The sequence below is a fragment of the Pteronotus mesoamericanus genome, unplaced genomic scaffold (genome assembly GCF_021234165.1).
Source record: "Pteronotus mesoamericanus isolate MK-2021 breed Mesoamerican mustached bat unplaced genomic scaffold, CSHL_Meso_final contig_82, whole genome shotgun sequence".
NCBI classification, from domain to species: Eukaryota; Metazoa; Chordata; class Mammalia; order Chiroptera; family Mormoopidae; genus Pteronotus; species Pteronotus mesoamericanus.
In genome coordinates, this window is record NW_026555265.1 from 16,818,273 (window position 1) to 16,836,299 (window position 18,027).

An 18,027-nucleotide genomic window follows, 5' to 3' on the forward strand; every position below is an offset into this window, starting at 1 on the left:
GTTAAATTAGAATGTACATTTATAAATTAAGTGCTTTGTAAGCGTTAGTTTTTGCTTGCGTTGTTTTCATTAATCTTTGCCAAAATGAAAGTCAAGCTTACCTGATTGGGAACTTTGTACATTAACCAAACTGTTGTTGCCTCTCAGGGAAATGCCTTGCATTAGCTCCCTGCTTTTCTTCATATCCATTTCTGCTGTCGAATGACCTTTTTTCTCCCCCGATTGTCCTGTTTTTGAAATCTCTGCCTCACTTTCAGTGCCAGCCATAATCTGACCTTTTCCATAAGGTAATTTCCTGAGAGTCTAGTCACAGTCCAGGCTCAGGGATTATAAAGATCAGGAGGTCATGTTTCTGCCCTCAGGGAGGGTAGAATCAAGATGAAGATCCAGAAGAAACAGGTCACTAAGTGCAGAGTGAGAGATTCGGGTATTTGGAAATACAGCCATGCACCCTCAGAAGGGAAGCAGTGGTTATGACAGTTCCACGGCAACTGTGGTACCTGGGTTGTGGCACGTTTCCTGACAATCCAATGGGGAAGGAATATGTGGAAATGCTGAGTGTGGCCAAAGATAAGATTCCGTAATCTGATAGTGAGATGATGGTGGCATTGAGTGATGGAGAGATGTGGCAAATTTGAGGCTATTGAGGAGTTAGTGGCTGACGAAGGTTAGTGAGAAGGGGGGAGGAGTATTGGTAGCCTCCCGGGTATTTGGCAGTAGGTATTGGTTTCTCCCCCTGATGTGAGGGCCCCTGAGAGGAGGCACACAAAAAAGGATTGTTGATCTCAGAATGCTCTGTGGAGATGTCTACGTGGTAATCAAAGATACAGGTTTGGAGCCTGGGGAAGTGCTCCTGCCTGGTGATGTAAGTTCAAGGTCAACAGTAGATCTGCCATAGAAGATCAGTGCTCAGAGTACTGGGAGGATTATCACAGAGTAATGTTCGGTGCATCCTGAAGAAGTTTAAGAAGTGAGTTGTGGCTAGGTTTATCCTGCAGGGAAAGTCAAGTGACACAGGAAAGTTAAGTGCCATTGGATGTGGCTCACTTCAAAAGAGGTCATTGTTCATCTTTGCCAGGGCTCCATGTGTTGTGGTTTGTGTGTGTGGGGGGCGGGGGTGGTGATGAGGGAGATGGAGCAGAAGCAGAAGGCTGATGACAGATGGTTGAGTAATGCTTGCGAGGTGAGGAAGTAAGGGAGTGATTTCGGATAACTCTTGAAAAAGAGCATGCTTGTGATGGGAAGAGGGGAGAGGGGGCGGGGGTATTGTAGGACAACAGATACAGGACCAACGTAAGATTTTTGTTAAGCTTCTCATTTAATGCCTTGCATTTAAAATGATATTTTACTAGCTTGTCTTAAAACAAGTAAACAAACATAAAAAACTCTTGCCCTTACCCCTAGCTGGTCATGGCCGCGGTGGGGTGGAGCACTGGGTTCCAGCCCCAGCTCTGGACCCCCCACTCTCTGACCTTCCATTTCCTCACATATAAAAGGATATAGTGATATGCCCATTACAAGATGACTGTAAAGTTAAAATGAAAATATTTATGAAGCAACTGGCACAGTTTCACAGGGTAGAGGCTAAGTCTTTCAAGTTCCTGTTGCATATTCTAGGTACACAACAGAGTTTTAGTTGGTGATGGATGGCTTGGACACAGGCTGAACTGAGTTCTCGCCACCTTGTTTATGCTGAAACGGTTGCGTGGTTTGGGGCCTCAGCCGCCCTGTGAGGAGCCGCTCAAGTAGCCTGCCTTTCCTTTAAGTCGTCTCTGAGCCAGTCTGCCTGCATCTGTCTGTCTTCACCATCTGCACCTAAGCTTCAGACTCCCTGTGCGGTTTACTGTAGAGCAGCTGCGCGTCCTCTGCATGTCCCAGCGCCTGCAGGGTGTTGCAATGAGGATTGCTTCAGCAGTAGTAATGGGCTTGGTTCCAGGACCTCATTCATGGGCGGGAATCCTGTCCTGCCACCTCCTGCTCCCCCAGCTGAGAGCTGATGAAACCGCCCAAGAATGTGATGTCTGTGGTAGGCCCAGGTTTCACAGCCATTCCTGAGGTTACATGGTATTACTGTTTAGAGACCTTCTGGTGGTTGTTTTTTTAAATTTTCCCCCAGCCACTCATTGATATCATCCTTGGACTGCTTTATCAACTGTGTTGCTATGTTGTTGGTTGTAAGATGATTCCATAAATGAGGATGGTGGACACGGATTAACATGTTCTCAGTGTTTCCTTTATCTTAGACCTTGAATTTGGTGCTTGGTGTCTCATGCAATTCTCAGAGCAGCACTATGATCTAAGAGTTCTATGCCCCCTATCCCAGGTGGTCCCAGGATGGTCTGAGGTTCAGACACTTTAATTAACTTGCCCTGAAGCACACAACAAGTAATGGATAGAGTCAGGATTCATAACAGATCTGACTGAAACTGAATCTGCAGTTCTTTCTGCTATACTGCCCTGGGGTAAAAATAGTGATTCTGGGGGGTTAATCTTGGAAGGCAGGAAGTGGGAGCCGGGGATATAGGGCAGAGGCGGGGTTTGTTCTGTTAAACTGGTGAAGGAACTGCTGATCTTCTAAACTGGAGATCTGATTTTGTTTTGTTTGACCTGAATAACATTGAAAACATAAGTAAATTTCACGTGAGAATTTAGATTTGAATCTTATCTTGAACAATGAGCTGAGCCCACACTGACGGCACAGTCCAGCGGCGTCCGCTGCCTCTCCCCGGTGGACAGTGAGCTCTCCAGCCCGCAGCTCACAGCCCTGCCCTTGTCCCCAGGCCACCTCACTTCTGAGCACTCCCTGCCTGACCCTGCAGACACTTGATTTTGCAAACCTTGCTCCGTTTATCACTTAGTCTTGTATAACTACATTTCACCTAAGTGGATCATCAGATGTTCTCTCTATATCTTTCTCTGTCCCCTCTTCACCAGCCTCTGATTTTTGTGGCTTTAATGACCATCACTTAGAAATCTTTACAATGATTTTCCTGGTATCTCTTAGCAGCCATCCTCCCCCCACATAGTGGCAGGACATCATGTTTGGTTTATGCTTAAGAATTAATTCATTGTCGCAGTTGAGCCTTTTCTTTTTCTGTGGCCAGTCCTCTGCTGGGACCTTTAAGTGTGCACCCTACCGGTTGTATTGCTCTTACGGTTGGGAGAATGGAGATTCCAGATCTCAAGCAAGGAAAGGTTGATCAGCATGCGGAGTAGGGGCTCCAGCCCAGGGTGTAGTATGCCCAGAGCCCTGCTGGTCCCCTGGAAGGGCCGTGGGAAAACCAGGGGAAGCTGTAGCATCCAGGGCTGCTGAGCTGCTGCCCGGGGCACACAGCCTTGCTCTCACCGTGCGGTGGAGCCCATCTCAGCAGGGGTGGGGGGCCGCTTGCGCCTTAGGGGAAGCTCCCTTCTCAGCAGGAGGAGCTGGAAGGTGTGCCCACCAGGTCGTAGCAAAGCCTCTTTGCTCCCTGACGTCACAGAGCCTCATTGCCCTTCAAGGCCCGAAAGACCTATTATCCAGAGGCAAATGCCCCTTAAATGCTTGCACCCTCCAATACAGTAGATGACAATTTTTGAGGCTGATTATTTGGTGATGGTGGTGGTTCTCAAATGACAGACTTGTAGTATAATTTCCTCTCCTATTTGTCCTCCACTTTCCAGTCTGTTCTCTAGAAGCTTGTATCTGAAACTGTAAGACTCTCAGATCTGAGGGGTTTGTTCTTGTCACTTGCTTACAGAAAAACTACACTAAACTGATAGACTGTATGGTTAATGGTGGCTCATACTGCTGTAGCCCTTAAATTTCATGGATAAAGATGTAATGTTCACAAAGCTATCTTAATAATGCATAGTTTCTGGTGAAAGGTGTGGCTGCCTTTTGGAATGACCTGTAACCTAAGAATCTTTCTCAGTGTAAATGAGGGAGAGGGGGGAGAGGCAGAGAGAGGCGCGCGCGCGCGTGTGTGTGTGTGTGTGTGTGTGTGTGTGTGTGTGTGTGTGTGTTGCAGCTGTGCTGCTAAGATACAGCTCTGCTGAAGGCCTTGGGAAAGAAGTAAGTTACCTCACTGGGTACAATTTACTTCTTCTAAGAGAATTAGGTCACTGTATTCATAGGGCACTTCATTAATGTGTGCTTGGAGTCACTATCCCAAAGATGTTGGAATGCAAAGCACAAAGCCCTTCATTCAGGTTTTTCAGGTACTGCCCTCAAGTTGTTTCAAAGTTATGCTTGATATCTTTAGCCTGCAATATGGCATGTTTTTGTTCACCTTTGGATTTAACTTTCTTTTTCAGGTGACCTGTGATTCGTGTGTGTGGGGGGCGGGGGGAGAGAGAGAGAGAGATGATACACACTAGGTAGTACATTCCCTGAGAGAGAGAGAGAGAGTGAGAGATGATACACACTAGGTAGTACATTCCCTGAAGGCAAGGTTATATCTAATGCGTCTTTATAAACTGTAAGCCCAAACTTGGTTGTTCCCTTTGTACAGGTGAGGAACGTCAGTGAGGTGCGACAGCTTGCACATCACACAGACAATGCGAGGCAAAGCCTGGGACTGAGCTCCAGCGTTGTGACTGCAGAGCACGCTGCCTCTCTGTTGAGCTGCTTGGCTTGCTCAGTGGAACCTCACAGGTAGCCTGGCCAGTGTCATAGATCTCAATTCAGTAGGTTAAGTTTTTGACTCAATCTTTGGAGTCTGTGACCCTGGGCAAAGCATTTTACCTCTGAGAGCTTGAGCTTGCTCATCTATGAAATGAGGAAAATTATGGCCTGGCTCCCAAAGGTGCTGTGAGAATATGTTGAGATAATATATGAAGTCTGTATTATAAAGTACCACAATCATATAAAGGCGTAATTTATGGCATATATTCTTTTTTTCCACTTAAAAGTCTTATTACTTGTAGTCAAAGTTTACAGTTTGCTGAATTGAAATGTGTATTTTTATATTCTATTTAGGCAGAGACTAATTTATACATAGCTAAATTCTGAGGAGGCTGGACAGAGAGATTAAGGGCAAAAACCCTGGTAGCCAAAATAGTGGCTTCAGATGAGTATGTTCTAAACCACATCGATATTTCAAGTGACTCCTGGTTCGTTAAACACATTTCTGAGAATTCAAGACCCCAGGTAAAATTTTTAGTTGTTCGGTTGCCATTTCTTGGAACAGAAAAATGCTTTTCACAGCTTACAGAAGTGCTCTTTCTTGTTTTGCAAGGTCACCCTGTGGCTTCAGCATTATGCTTAGGAGCATGATTCTTTATGGTGATGGTGCTGGTCCCTTTCACCATTCAGATAAGATCCTCATGATGGTTGTCTGGGCTACGGAGGAGGGGATAGTTATTTTCAACACCTCTCCAAATATAGTTGCTGTTTGATTAGCTCCTCTAATTCTACATATCCTCTAATTCTACATACCCTAAAATGAATGTTTTAGGGTAAAGGGAATATTGATGTTTAATATATATTATGGTTTTATTTATTCAACAGTGATCTTAATATGCAAATACATTGATATTGTAGTTTACTTTTTTGATGGCATCCACTCTTCTTTTATTCATTAATCTTGCTACATATAATATGGGTACTACATAGACAGTTTTAAAACCAAACCATAATGCTTTTTACATAATGAAATAAGACTGGTACCTAAGAGACAAGTTTTCCTTCAGTTCATCTCTTACCTTCATTTATAATTTAAAAATTCTCTAGTGAGGGCTTCAATACTAGTGAATAATTCACAGTTTTTGTCAGCATCAAACCTTCACTGTTTCTTATTTTCTCTTTTCATAAAAATAAGAAATAGATACCTCACCCCTTACATATGTACTAAAAGGATCTGGCATCACTTATAATTCATTTCATATAATAAATATGTGCACATATGCACACACACATACATATATAACATTTCTTAAAGTAATTCTTTAGAAATGGCCCCTCAGGCCCCTCCGCAGGTACCCTCCTGGCCGGGCCTTCAGCCTACCTGCCCCGTTGTAGCCCCTCACTCCCGCACCAGGCCCTTTTGTCCTGGAAAGCCCATCTCTGTCAAGTCCACTAGGCGAGCTCCTTACCCAGCTGTCAAGTCTAACATATCTGCCTCCCCCTTGCAAAGCCCCCCTTGTTTTCCCCATGTGCTGTGTCAGTGCTCCTCAGCCCCCGTGGCTGCCCGGTTGCCCACCCCTCCAGCTGTTGCGCTGCAGTTCCCTTGTGTGTCTGATTGCCTGAGAGTGCCCACCCCCGCCCCCCCGCATCACCAGAGTCCAGTGGGGAATCTGCACACACCAGGTCAGAGCTCAGATTCTAACGTTTGAGTCATTGTTAGGCTCTCATGGAACATGGCTGATCTTGGTAGGTATTACCAGTTTGTTTGTTTGTTTGTTTGTTTGTTTTCCTGAATATCCTCTTTTCGTTCTGAAGTGCAAGAGGAGAACCCTGGAAGGGCAGAGAACAGGAATTGTCAGCTGACCGTGTGCAGGCTTGGCTGAAGACCGAGCACTGGTCCTTTGATATTTCTGAACAGCTCACTGTGAAGTGAGAGGACTAAAGCCAGGAGGTACACGTTCAAATATAGCTCCATGGATAATGTCAGTGAGGACAGAGGGCCAGGCAGAGGAGGAAACAGTCAACAGTACCAGCTTTCTAACAAAACACAGCCAACAGCTTCATTGCCGGGGGAAATCAGGAGGGCTGGGGACCACTAAGAGCTGGGGAGCATTGCCTCACCCCCAGGCTGTGCGGTTTTGCCACACAGGGGCGTGGTATACTGCCAGCAGACCCGTCTGATTTACAAGAGAAGTAGATCTTTATATAAAGTTGAATGAACTTTAAATTCTGCTTTAATTTTGTTAAAACACCAGGCAGAGCAAATAAAGCTTGTCTGTGGGTTACAGTTTTCTACCTTTGATTTCCCTGTGGGGCTGTCCCAGGTCTCGCCTTTGGTTTTCCGCCTGTACCTTGTGTGACCTGGAGCTTCCTAGCCTGATGCCTGCTCCAGACTTCTCCCTCATTTTGACTAATTTCCCTAACTTGGTATTTTTCTTTCTCCCTGAATTGATAAGCTTATAAGACAAGCTTTGAAGTAACTTAGAGCCTCTTGTGCTGAGGTGTTAGGTTGAAACATATAAAAAATATTTTTACAGGTCAAAATGGCATTTTTATATAGTTTAACCTAGTGTGTCTAGCACTTGGAAAGTTTTCATAATGACAATCAGGTCTAGTGGAAGAAGGGCGCAGAGAGGTTTTCTTAGAGTAATTATGAAGAAAGAGCTGTATGACGAAAATATTTACAGTGTGCCCTATACGTGGACCCCTTCTGCTGTCACATCTGCCTCCACAAATGGCTTTGCTTGGATTGAGTGGAACTGAATGCCCCAGGCACGCGGTCCTCTTTAGCAGGCCTGCCCTGTGGGTATTCAAGAGAATTTCAGTTTTCTGGAGAAAGTTCTTCGAAGTCTACATACTGAGGCTAATGTTCCTTCAAGCCTGCTACTATTATCAAAACTAAACCAGGGTGCCTGCTTGTTTTCCTATTGAAATGCTTACAGAAGGAAGAGTAATCATAGATAGGGACTGATGCATTTGGTTCACATTAGGTAGATAGGAGTTATTGCATTTGTTGAACTAACCTCTGACATAGCTTTTAATTTCACACCATTGTTTTCCTCAGGCTTCATTTTTTCTTATTTAAAATTCATTTTCACTCACTTCATATTAAGCATCTCTGTAAACAATCTTAAATCTTATTTTTGGAGGGAGTGGAGCTAGGCAGGGTCTAAATAAGTAGCCATGTAAGTATATTGGAGAGAGTGCTTCTCTGGTGTGAACTGAATTCTGTTGTAATTCATGGGAGAGGAGGGGGAGGCAGCGAGGGGAACGCGCCACCTCCTGATGGGGCTGGGATGTGGAAGAAAGTTAAGGGTCCAGGTGGCGGCTTTGCCACCCAGGTTGCAAAATTGCTTTGTTTCTGAGAATATCTTCCAGGATCTAGAAGGAATGGGCAAGTGTTAGTCTACCATGGCAATTACAGATGAGGTGCCTTCAGCTTTTAGCACCATAGTGATTGCTGCACTGGCCAGTTGTTTGGTGACTGTCTGACTTGCAGTTTCATATAAACTATGATCTGATTATCAACAGTGTGCATGCTGAGTCCCAATATGCCTTTGTAAGGATCGAATGCATATCTGACAGTCATTATTTCTGGGTCTTAGAATGAAAAATAGAGATAATACTTGAGGTATTGTACTGGTGGCTACAGATACTTTTTCATTTTTATATAGGGTATATGTATTTTGTTGTTTGCAACATGAAATTAAAATGAATGTTTTAGGGTAAAGGGAATATTGATGTTTAATATAATATTATGGTTTTATTTATTCAACAGTGATCATGATATGCAAATACATTGATATTGTAGTTTACTTTTTTGATGGCATCCACTATTCTTTTATTCATTGATCTTGCTACATATAATATGGGTACTACATAGACAGTTTTAAAACTAACCTTTGTCTTATTTAAAGTAGTCATTGCTCAGGCTATTAAAATGCTTGGTTGAAACAACCAAAAAGAAATTTTTGACCTGCAATTGTTAAGGATTATATGTTACTGTGAGCCCTGAGTAGCCGTATGTATCCAGCCATGATATAGGGAAGGCCTGTCTTCTTTGTAAATACATCCAGTAAATAATTGTGCAGTTTTTCCAGTTTGTCTGTTAGCCGGTTTATCTCAATTGTATTCAGAAGCCCACTGATAATTTATTTTCAGTATCATTAGAGTGTGGCAGTACAAGGAGGAACGATTTTGGAGGGGTAGGTCATCCACCTCTATAGGAGTGTGGCAGGCCCTAAAGTGCCTATAGTCTACACACACATCGTGCCAATGCATTGTTCCCTTGGATCTCTTCTTTCAACTTTTAGCCTGAGAGTCACAGCTGAGAGTTCTAATGTATACTGACATCCCAAGTAGTCTTCTGTTACCATTTTTCTTTCTTCAGCTAGATTTTAAGCTCCTTTGTAATATAGGGACCTTAGAATTTTGTTTCTGCTGCCTTCTGTTAATACTGGCTTCTGCTTGGGAAGCAACCAGGATCTTGATGCATTTAGCAAAGGGTATCCTCCTGTCTTACAGACTTGAGAAGAAAAGAGTTTCTGTCTCTTCTGTGTCCTCTGGAGAGTGGGTGAGAACCAGAAGTATCTGTAACCTAAGAGCTTGCTCAGGCTACAGGAAAACTTTTCTCTGACAGCTGAAAACTGTTTCTAGTTTGTTAGGTACTACAACAGTATTAATAGGACTAAGGGTTCAACAAATGCTGGCTATTATTGTTTGCCTAGGACTATTCTAAATTTTTCAGATATACTTTAATTTATTAAAAGGACATTGGATTCAAACTGCAGATCTGTCAGTTACTTGGGCAGGTTACCTCTGTGCCTCAGTGTCCTCCTCTATACAACATTCATCGTAGGATCTATTTGAGGATCGAATGAGGTGTTACCACACAGTATTAATCTTAATCCATATAGACCTTTTATTGGAGCTTGGCATGTGGTAAAGACTGAGTATTTAGTTGCTACATGAGTGGTAGTAAGAGTTAGTACTCCCTTTCTTTAAATGAAGAAACTGACGCTTACAGAGGTTCCTTCAACAGACATGTGCTATCTGTTGCTAGAGTGTTAGAGCTCGCCCAGGGTAATACACCTGTGAGGGGCAGAGCCCGGGTTGGACACAGGTTGGCCTGACTGCTGTCCTTTTCTGCTTTTATACAAATGAGGTGTTCATATATTGCCGATTATCTGATGTCTCCCTTAGGAAAAGTAGAAAGTTAAAGTAGCTCCAGCTTGACCACCAGGCATAATGCACCCAAGACCACCATTTGTCAATTTAGTACAGTAGTACAGTAAATAAATCACAAGTCTATATAATTTTACCTATTAAATTACCCAAAAGAAATCACTGCTAGCAACGAATGGATTTGCCCAGAGTTTTAGAAAGTAGTGAATAAGAAAGAGCATGGTTGCCTACAGACAGACATGGTTCAGGGTCAGATGTCTCCTTCATACTTGTGTGCCACTTAAGTCCTCGTTTGCTCAACTGTAAAATGGGGGTAAGAGCAGTAGACACTGTAAGGTGTGCAAAGGTTTTTAAAAAAAGTAATGTATGCTAAAATATTCAGTAGTCTTGGGCATGTATTAAACTATCAATGTGTGTTAATGATTGTTACTTTAGTGTTAAGAAGAAGGACACTTTGTGCCATATGAATTCTAATACATTAGGAAAAGTCATTTAAGTAGTTACCTTGAAAATGACAGAAACTAGTATTAGAAATTGCCTTATAGAGGAATTATGGACTCACTGATATGAATGACTTAATGGGATGTCTTATACCAAGTGAAACTTATCAGTGCTCTTCTTCAAATGCATTTCTCATGTATAGTTAATAAGAGTGTTAATGAAAGATCAAATATGCTAATTAGGTATAAGATGGAGAACAAACATTCTGTTCTGCCCATAATTGCTGTATGAGGAGGTAGAAGGTTTAGCAATCCCTGCCAGGTCAGATAGGAACCTGGCTTTAACCATTGGCCTGAAGCAGTTTTGAGTCTTGTTTTTTGCTCACCTTGATGTCTTCCACGTGACTCATCTCACTTAGTTTTTAACCACGTGGTCATGGTTGCCTCTGCTCTCCCCTCTCTGCTTCGGATGTTTGCAACTATAAGAACTGCAGTTGGCCCCTGCATTGGTATTAATGTAAAACTAGCCACCCAAGGAAGTCGGAGCAAACTGTATTCATCTCCACCTTGCAATAGAAGAGTCAGAAACCTAAGGAGATTTGATTAACATTCATGTACCTGGCTAGTGACAGAAATGGGTAGGACCAGTTCTCATCATCATTTTTCGCTTTATCCAGTGTTTCCTCCAGCATTTGCGTGTTTGGTTCAAGCTTTGGGTTCTTGTTATCCATCCCTAGTACCTCAGGATATCACCTGAGGGCCTCAGAGGACCCTGTAATCTAAGCCTTGTGTTACACTGTGAGGGAAGGCAGTGAGCCCTTGGGGAAGCAAGAGGCTTGCCCTAGTCACACAGATAATTTTTGGCAGTGAGCACACAGACGCTGGTCATTTTGCCCTAAACCGCACTACTTCCCATGTGTAGCGTCTGCCGTGGAGCCTGTGGGATGCTCCCAGGTGATTTCACCTAGAGTTCACCTCACTTGTGTCCTGCCTTCACCACCACCCCCTTCTTTGGGTTTGGAGAGAGCTTCATGGGTTTTCTTAATTTTCCTTAGTTTAGACACATACATGAAAGAAAAAAGGACCATTCTTGTCTCTATCTTAAATTTCCATGACGTTTTCTCATAGTACAGCAGGAAAGATTTTTTGTTCTTAAAGAAGTGAAACCCTGAGATAACAAGGAAGAAAAGCAGGCAGACTCTGAAGGGCATGGACACCATTAACCTAAGTCAAGCATCCGCTCTCATTTAGCTTCCTTCTCCCACCCAGGTCCCTGAAATGCACTAAGCTCTCTCCGCATACTCTCTGTGACTAGGGAAACTTCTCCTCCTTCTCTTCATGAAATAGTTATATTTTCTGACTAATTACTTTTCCCCTCTAGGCTACATTCTTATATACAGCAATCTAGCTGCCCCTGCAGCCCCTTATTCTCAACCCATTCTTTAATTTCTTTTCAAGTAGGTGTTGGAAACAATAGTCTTACCATAAGGTTTTGCTGAAGTACTAAGAGAACACATCTACTTGATCCCTAGCTTCAAGGAGGAAAGACTGTTAACCTCAAACTGGCAGAAATAGTAATGAAATAAAATATCAACAGTGTCTGGCTCTTTCCCCAACCCCAGCCATATATATGATGATATAGAAACAAACTTTTTGCTCTTCATTTTGCTAGTAAATTGGAGTTTTGATTAGAAAGAAAGTTGTTCTTAGCAATGTTAATATGCCTCACACAAAAGTAGATTCACCTTGATAATATGATTTAAAATTCTTTAGTAGACAAATCTTAACCTAGTAAGTCAACAAGTCATTTTACCTTAGGCTCACCTATCTTTTTAAAGTCCTCTTTATAACTTCAAATCTCCATTCTTGCTTCTTGTTTTCCTCAATGAAGCGAAAACTTCCCTAACAATTTGAATATAAAGCAGAACTAAGCTGTTCCTGAGCAGTTTGTCAGTGGCTGGGCAGTTTTCTCAGTGCCATTTCTGGCATGTTTTAACATGATCTCTTAAGGATTTAAAATGAGGATTGGCCTATTCTTTGTGGTACAATGAAAAGATTGAGATTCTTTCATCAAAACAAGACATTTTGGATAGAAAATCACTCTTTTCCTTCTGGTCTCTTTTCTAAAAGTAAAATGTGAATAAAAGATTATGAAACAAACTTAAGTTTTAGGTCTTGTAAAACAATTACAAGGCACTTCGGATTTGACTCATCTAAGAAAGTAATGTGATTAAAAATCGACTTAATTCAAATGATTTCCAAAACATCATTCCCACATTTGAGGGCCCAGCACGTACTTTACATTTTCTGCCTGTGTGACTTGGAAACGGTGAAGCTCCAGGGAAAACCTTGGCCCCTGTATTGAAAAGTGGTGCCTCCCAAAGAGAACTTACGTATCTCACTCCGTATTCCAGTTCCTACCTTTTCTTCAGACCTCAGATTTCAGCAGAAGTGCAATTAGTATTAATCAGTGCTGTGTCCCATCAACCACGGCTTTTAAGACAATTAAAAAAAAAACTTTTTATTTACCTTTCATTGCGGTAGCCGGCTGTCCATTCACTTGATACGCGCGTCTTCAAGTTGAAACAGGCTTCTCAGCTCTAATTAAGAATAAGCCTTGAAGCTAAATGTGGCAGGGATGTGGATTTTCTGGTAAACCATGAAAAATAAGCATTTTTCTCCCCTGCCAGAGAAGGTAGGTGCTTCCCTGACCGCCTTGCTATTGTCCTTTGGGGCACCCTTGCAAAGTCTCCTGCTCAGGAACAACTGGAGCAACTCGCTCTCTTGCTAATGTCAATGACTCACATCTAAGACTAGGTGATATTTGTAGGCTGTGGAAGAGCATTTCCTGAACCTGCAGGAATCAGACGGTGAGTCACCTGAAGGGAACACAGAAGGCTGGAACTCAGAAGGCCAGAGGACTCTTTAAGGAGGAGGGGGATAAAGTCTCAGCCTGGGCCTTACTAAATCAGTCTCAGAGTTTAGTTCTTCTTCTTCTTCTTTTCTTTTTTTTGGAGGGGGTAGGGAGCAGTCTACCTATTGCCATTCTGAAAATATGTATACATTTACAGCCTTCTTGCTAATTAAATTTTGGCTAAAAGGAATCAAAATATATTTTATGAAAGATAAATCTTTAAAAATTTTATTCTACATATTATTTAAAGGCTAAAATTATAATGTTTCTATATTAGTAATTGATAACTTTGGAAACCTATAGTCTTATGCCAGGATATGATGAAATCAATAGATCTATTTTTACAAATACACAAATATAAATATTCAAAATATTTTAAATAAAAGTTATTTAGGTGGTGAGTTCAATGAACCTTTTGAATTTCATTCTTTGGGCAGAGGCTGGGAGGTGGTGGTGGAATCCTTCCTGTCTTCATTAAAGAGAGTTAGAAAGAAACTACACTTGGCAACCAAGGGGTGAGGACCTGGCCAGAGAAGTGGGATGGGCTCTGGGCTCAGGCCCTGGGGAATCAAGGGCAGACTGGTGGCCTGGGAGGGGCCAAGGCGACCAGGTCCTGGTAGCAGCTAAGGAGGTGCCTGACAGTGAGCATTCAGGTACTGGGGTCATCGGGTGGTTCTGCGGGGGTTTCAGGAGAGGCTGGGTTGGCCTGGATGCTCCCTGAGGCCACCCTGCCTTGTCTGCCTAGATCATCCAGTGGTTCTGATCCTGTTCCCTACCTTCCATGTCCGCCTCCTTGACCTCTCCATCATCAGGTAACTCACTGCAGTCCTTCATGTCGTCCATGTCCTGCATGTCCTTCTCATCCTCTGAGTCCTCCTCACCACTGTCATTTTCCATGTCACCATAGTGGTCTGAGGCTGTCCTACCAGTGGGTAGCAGGTGGTTGTCTTTCTCTGCGATGCTCTGGAGCCAGGCCTGGTGCTGCTGCTCTTGCTGCTGCAGCTCTGTCCCCTCCACATGGGGTTCATCCAGATTAAACCACACAGTCTTGTCACAGGGGGGAAGAGTGGGAGACACAAGGTAGATGTGGCTCCTAAACACCTGCAACCCGGGAGCACTTGTATTTCATTCTTAAACACAAGGCAGCTTGTTTTATTTATTTTTTTAAAAATCTTTCCATAATGATACATTTATATAATCAAGATCTCTTTACCTTATCTATAGTTAGTTTTAAAATGTTCAGATAAAAGTCTAATGATTCCAAGGTTTTCTTGAATGCAATATTCAAACAAATAAATACAAAATAAAAATATAATATCATGAAATGGAATCAAAACCTGTTACTATCATGGATGACAATAAATGAAAATAATAAGATGGAAACATTTTTGAAGGTAGTAAATCAACAATAGGTTTACTTAGTGTTTATTTATACCTTATGGAAATAATGTACCGGTATATGTACTGTGTAGTTGAGTTTCTTTCCTTGTTTGTACAAAAGAACAAATGTGTTTAATTTAAATGCCAATCATTGAATATCAAAATTATGTTCCTTTTCTTGCCTTTTCCTAAACAAACAAAAACAGGCAACTACAGCATTAATAGATTTTCATTTCATCCTTTTTAGTAACTAGCCCCAGGGAAAATCTCTGAGCAAAAGTTAGCCAGCTTGATAATGGCTCAACCTTATAAAAACTTGCCAGATTTACAAACAGTCCTTTATTTCGGTTTGACACTGCTTTGTGCCATTTACTTCTTTCCCATGGCTTTTGCATTTTGCATTTGAAGCCTGTTCATTGCATCTTGAGGAGGAAGGTTGTGGCATGCAGACCTCAGTTTGAAATACTTTTCCTTCTTGAGTTGAATTTTTGCCACTTGTCACATCCATAAATGAATAACATACTGCGTTTAATGTGAAACCTAACTGCCAGGTCTTAAAAGCATCAATTCAGAGGGAGAGAATATTAGCCTCTTTAAAAGTATGTTGAGCAAACACCTTCTCTGCAAGTTCTGAAGATTATCATCCCAAATTTTCAGTGGTGTGTATAAAATCATGTTAGGGAGCTTATTTGAACAAGTATCTCATAGGCTTCTGTTAAAGGAATAAAGGCAGTCTGTTACCTACCTTAAGTTTTAATGCATTTATTACTTGGTTTGACTTGTCCTATAGGGGCAACCAAGTATATTGAGCTTATTATTGAGCTGCTGAAAATATGTTTGATGTATTTTTCCTATGTTGAATTTGAAGGGAAATGTTTTGATAATTTAGGATTATGTTACCTGGTTTCAAGTGCCTTTTAAAACAGTCGCTGAAAGAAGGCCAACATGTGAAAAAGGTTATGGTAGGCCTTCTAAGAGTGAAGAAAGACCTGGAGTTTGAAGAAACACCTTGACTCTCTGTGTTTTTTCACAAAGATCTCCCCATGGAGGAAGGAAGGGGCTGGTGTCCCATCATCAGCACATCAGCCCACGGGAGGATGGGCCGGGGCTGGAGTCAGCTTTTCCCTCCGTAATATAACAGTTGGATTGTCCTATTTAAAAGTTTCTGTGGCCGGTGATGCAAATTAAGTCTAGTAATGAAAAAGTTAACAGGAGGCATATGCATTCATCTTAAAGCACATTATGCCAGTCTCAAGTTGGGACTTGTTAAAGCTGGTCTTACTTAACATTCAAAAAGGGAAGTGTAGTACACGTTTAGTCACGAAGAAAGTGTAACGCTTTGATGAAAAGAACAGCTAAAAACCAGCCCAGGACTTTATTATTGTTCAAATCACTGGAAGGTTAACCTGCAAAATTTTTTTCTGCCGGTCTTTTTGTAGCAAGTCTCACATTTCATAAAAGCCACGGTAGACTTTATAACAGTAATTATCTTGTCATTTTGTTGGGAGATCCTATTAAATGCAGGGAAGCTCTTTTTATAGCAATCTTTAGCCATTACAAACCCCAAATTTATTTTGAATATAGGACGACATCCTGGGATAATGTGTTCGTGCTTCTCTATCACCATAATGTTTAAAATGATGTTTTGTTTATTTTTTTTTACAGGTGATTTTTTTCTTCTGATATTGTTATTAAAGATGTTAAACCTTCACACAAATCGAAAAATAGTTCAAGTAGATTTTTACTTAGATTTACAAATTGCTGTTTTTCACGTATTCTTACACACGCACATGTTTTGGGAGGATCTGTTTGAAGTTGTAGTCGCTGTGAGAAGTGCCTCACTCCTAACTGCGTCAACATGTATTTTTTAATAACAAGGATATTGTTCTATCTAAATGCAATACTGTTGTCAGTCAGAAGATTAATGCTGAATTTTAAATATCCCATTTGCATTAAAATTTTACAATTTCCCAATAATATCCTTTATAATTTTTTTGTTGTTGTGGAATCTGATCAGTGGCCGCATATTATATTTGGTTTTACTTTCTTTTTAGACTTACTTATTTTTTAGAACAATCTGCTTTTTGTTTGTTTGTTTGTTTAATCTTCTTGGCTTTTGAGCATCGCCTCTCTCTGTATCTGCTAGGTCCATCCGGTGGGATGCACAGTAAGGGGATGCTTTTAAATGTTTCCAAGGCATTTCGGGTATATTAGCCTGAAGGCAACATTGGGGTCTGGAATTTTGAAGCCAAATAGGACTATCTGTAGTCTTGTTTTGAATGTAGACCTGGTTCATAGATGAGTAATTGCAAAACTAGTGGGTTCAAACTGCCTCTTTTTTTCTTTTTCCTGGTATGTTGGGTGTCTCATTCAACTGCTTTTGGCTTCAGTCTTATGCAAAACAAGGATTCTGGTTTAATCACATAATTTTAGATTAGAATCCATGACCTTACTGATTTTTCATAATGCGTTCTTTTCTTTATTTTTAATCCTCACCTGAGGACATGCTTAGAGAGGGGAAGGGAGGCCTGCCCCTCTCTAAGAGAGGGAGAGGAACAACAATAGAGAGGAATGATCAGTTGCCTCCCATATGCTCTGTGACCGTGGACTGAACCAGCAACCTAGGCATGTACCCTCACCTGTGGCCTTTTGGTTTATGGGACAGTGCTCTAACTAACTGAGCCACGTTGGCCAGGGCTCGAAATATATTCCTTTTCTTTTCTTTTCTTTTCTTTTTTTTTTAAGGATTTTATTTATTTTTAGAGAGAGGGAAAGAAACATCAATGTGTTGTTGCCTCTCATGCACCCGCTACTGGGAACCTGGCCCACAGCCCAGGCACGTGCCCTGACTGGGAATTGAACCTACAACACTTTGGTTCAAAGGCCGACATTCAAGCCACTGAGCCACACCAGTGAGGGCTTGAAATATGTTTTTAAAGAGACAGAAGCACTCAAGGAGATAATGTGTTTCTAAGATCTTACAAGGAATGAAAATTAGGTAATATTATTGATAGGTTTTTCTAAATCCCTGGAATCAATCCTGTTCCTATTTTCCACCATTTTTGTGGGAGACTTTGGCAAATGTGTTATTAAGGTTTCCCATGATCTTCTAGTCATTTCTCCTTTGCATTATTGTTCTTCCTCTTTCCTCCCTTCTTTTCGTGACTTCTTGTCATCGGAATGGACCTGGGCACAATGTTCCCTCCTCCAGAGTTGATCAACATAACATTTGTATTGTAATCTTGTTTTTCTCTGTCACAATATTCTCAGGTATATTCATTTTTTATTAAAGGAAAAATGCACATATAAAAGCCTCCTAGGCCTTGGTAGTACATTAATTCATTATTATAAAACAAAGACAAGCAGGTATCTAATTGAAACGTAGCTCATGATGCTCTGTCTTGGATGCCACACAACAGAACATACAACAGCATTGTAGAAATTCTTCACCAGATCTTACTGTCCCATCTCTCTGTACAAGAAAGTCACTCTTAATTGTGGCTCAC

At 41.6% G+C, this 18,027-nt stretch overlaps 1 protein-coding gene and 1 pseudogene across 1 annotated transcript in view; one reads left to right on the top strand and one right to left on the bottom strand.

Annotated features, from left to right (window-relative positions):
* The window catches only part of MED12L (mediator complex subunit 12L), a 312,438-nt gene that overhangs the window by 185,990 nt on the left and 108,421 nt on the right, over positions 1–18,027 (top strand). The gene's annotated exons all lie outside the window — the stretch shown is intronic.
* On the bottom strand, positions 13,825–16,113 carry LOC129079783 (anaphase-promoting complex subunit 15-like; annotated as a pseudogene).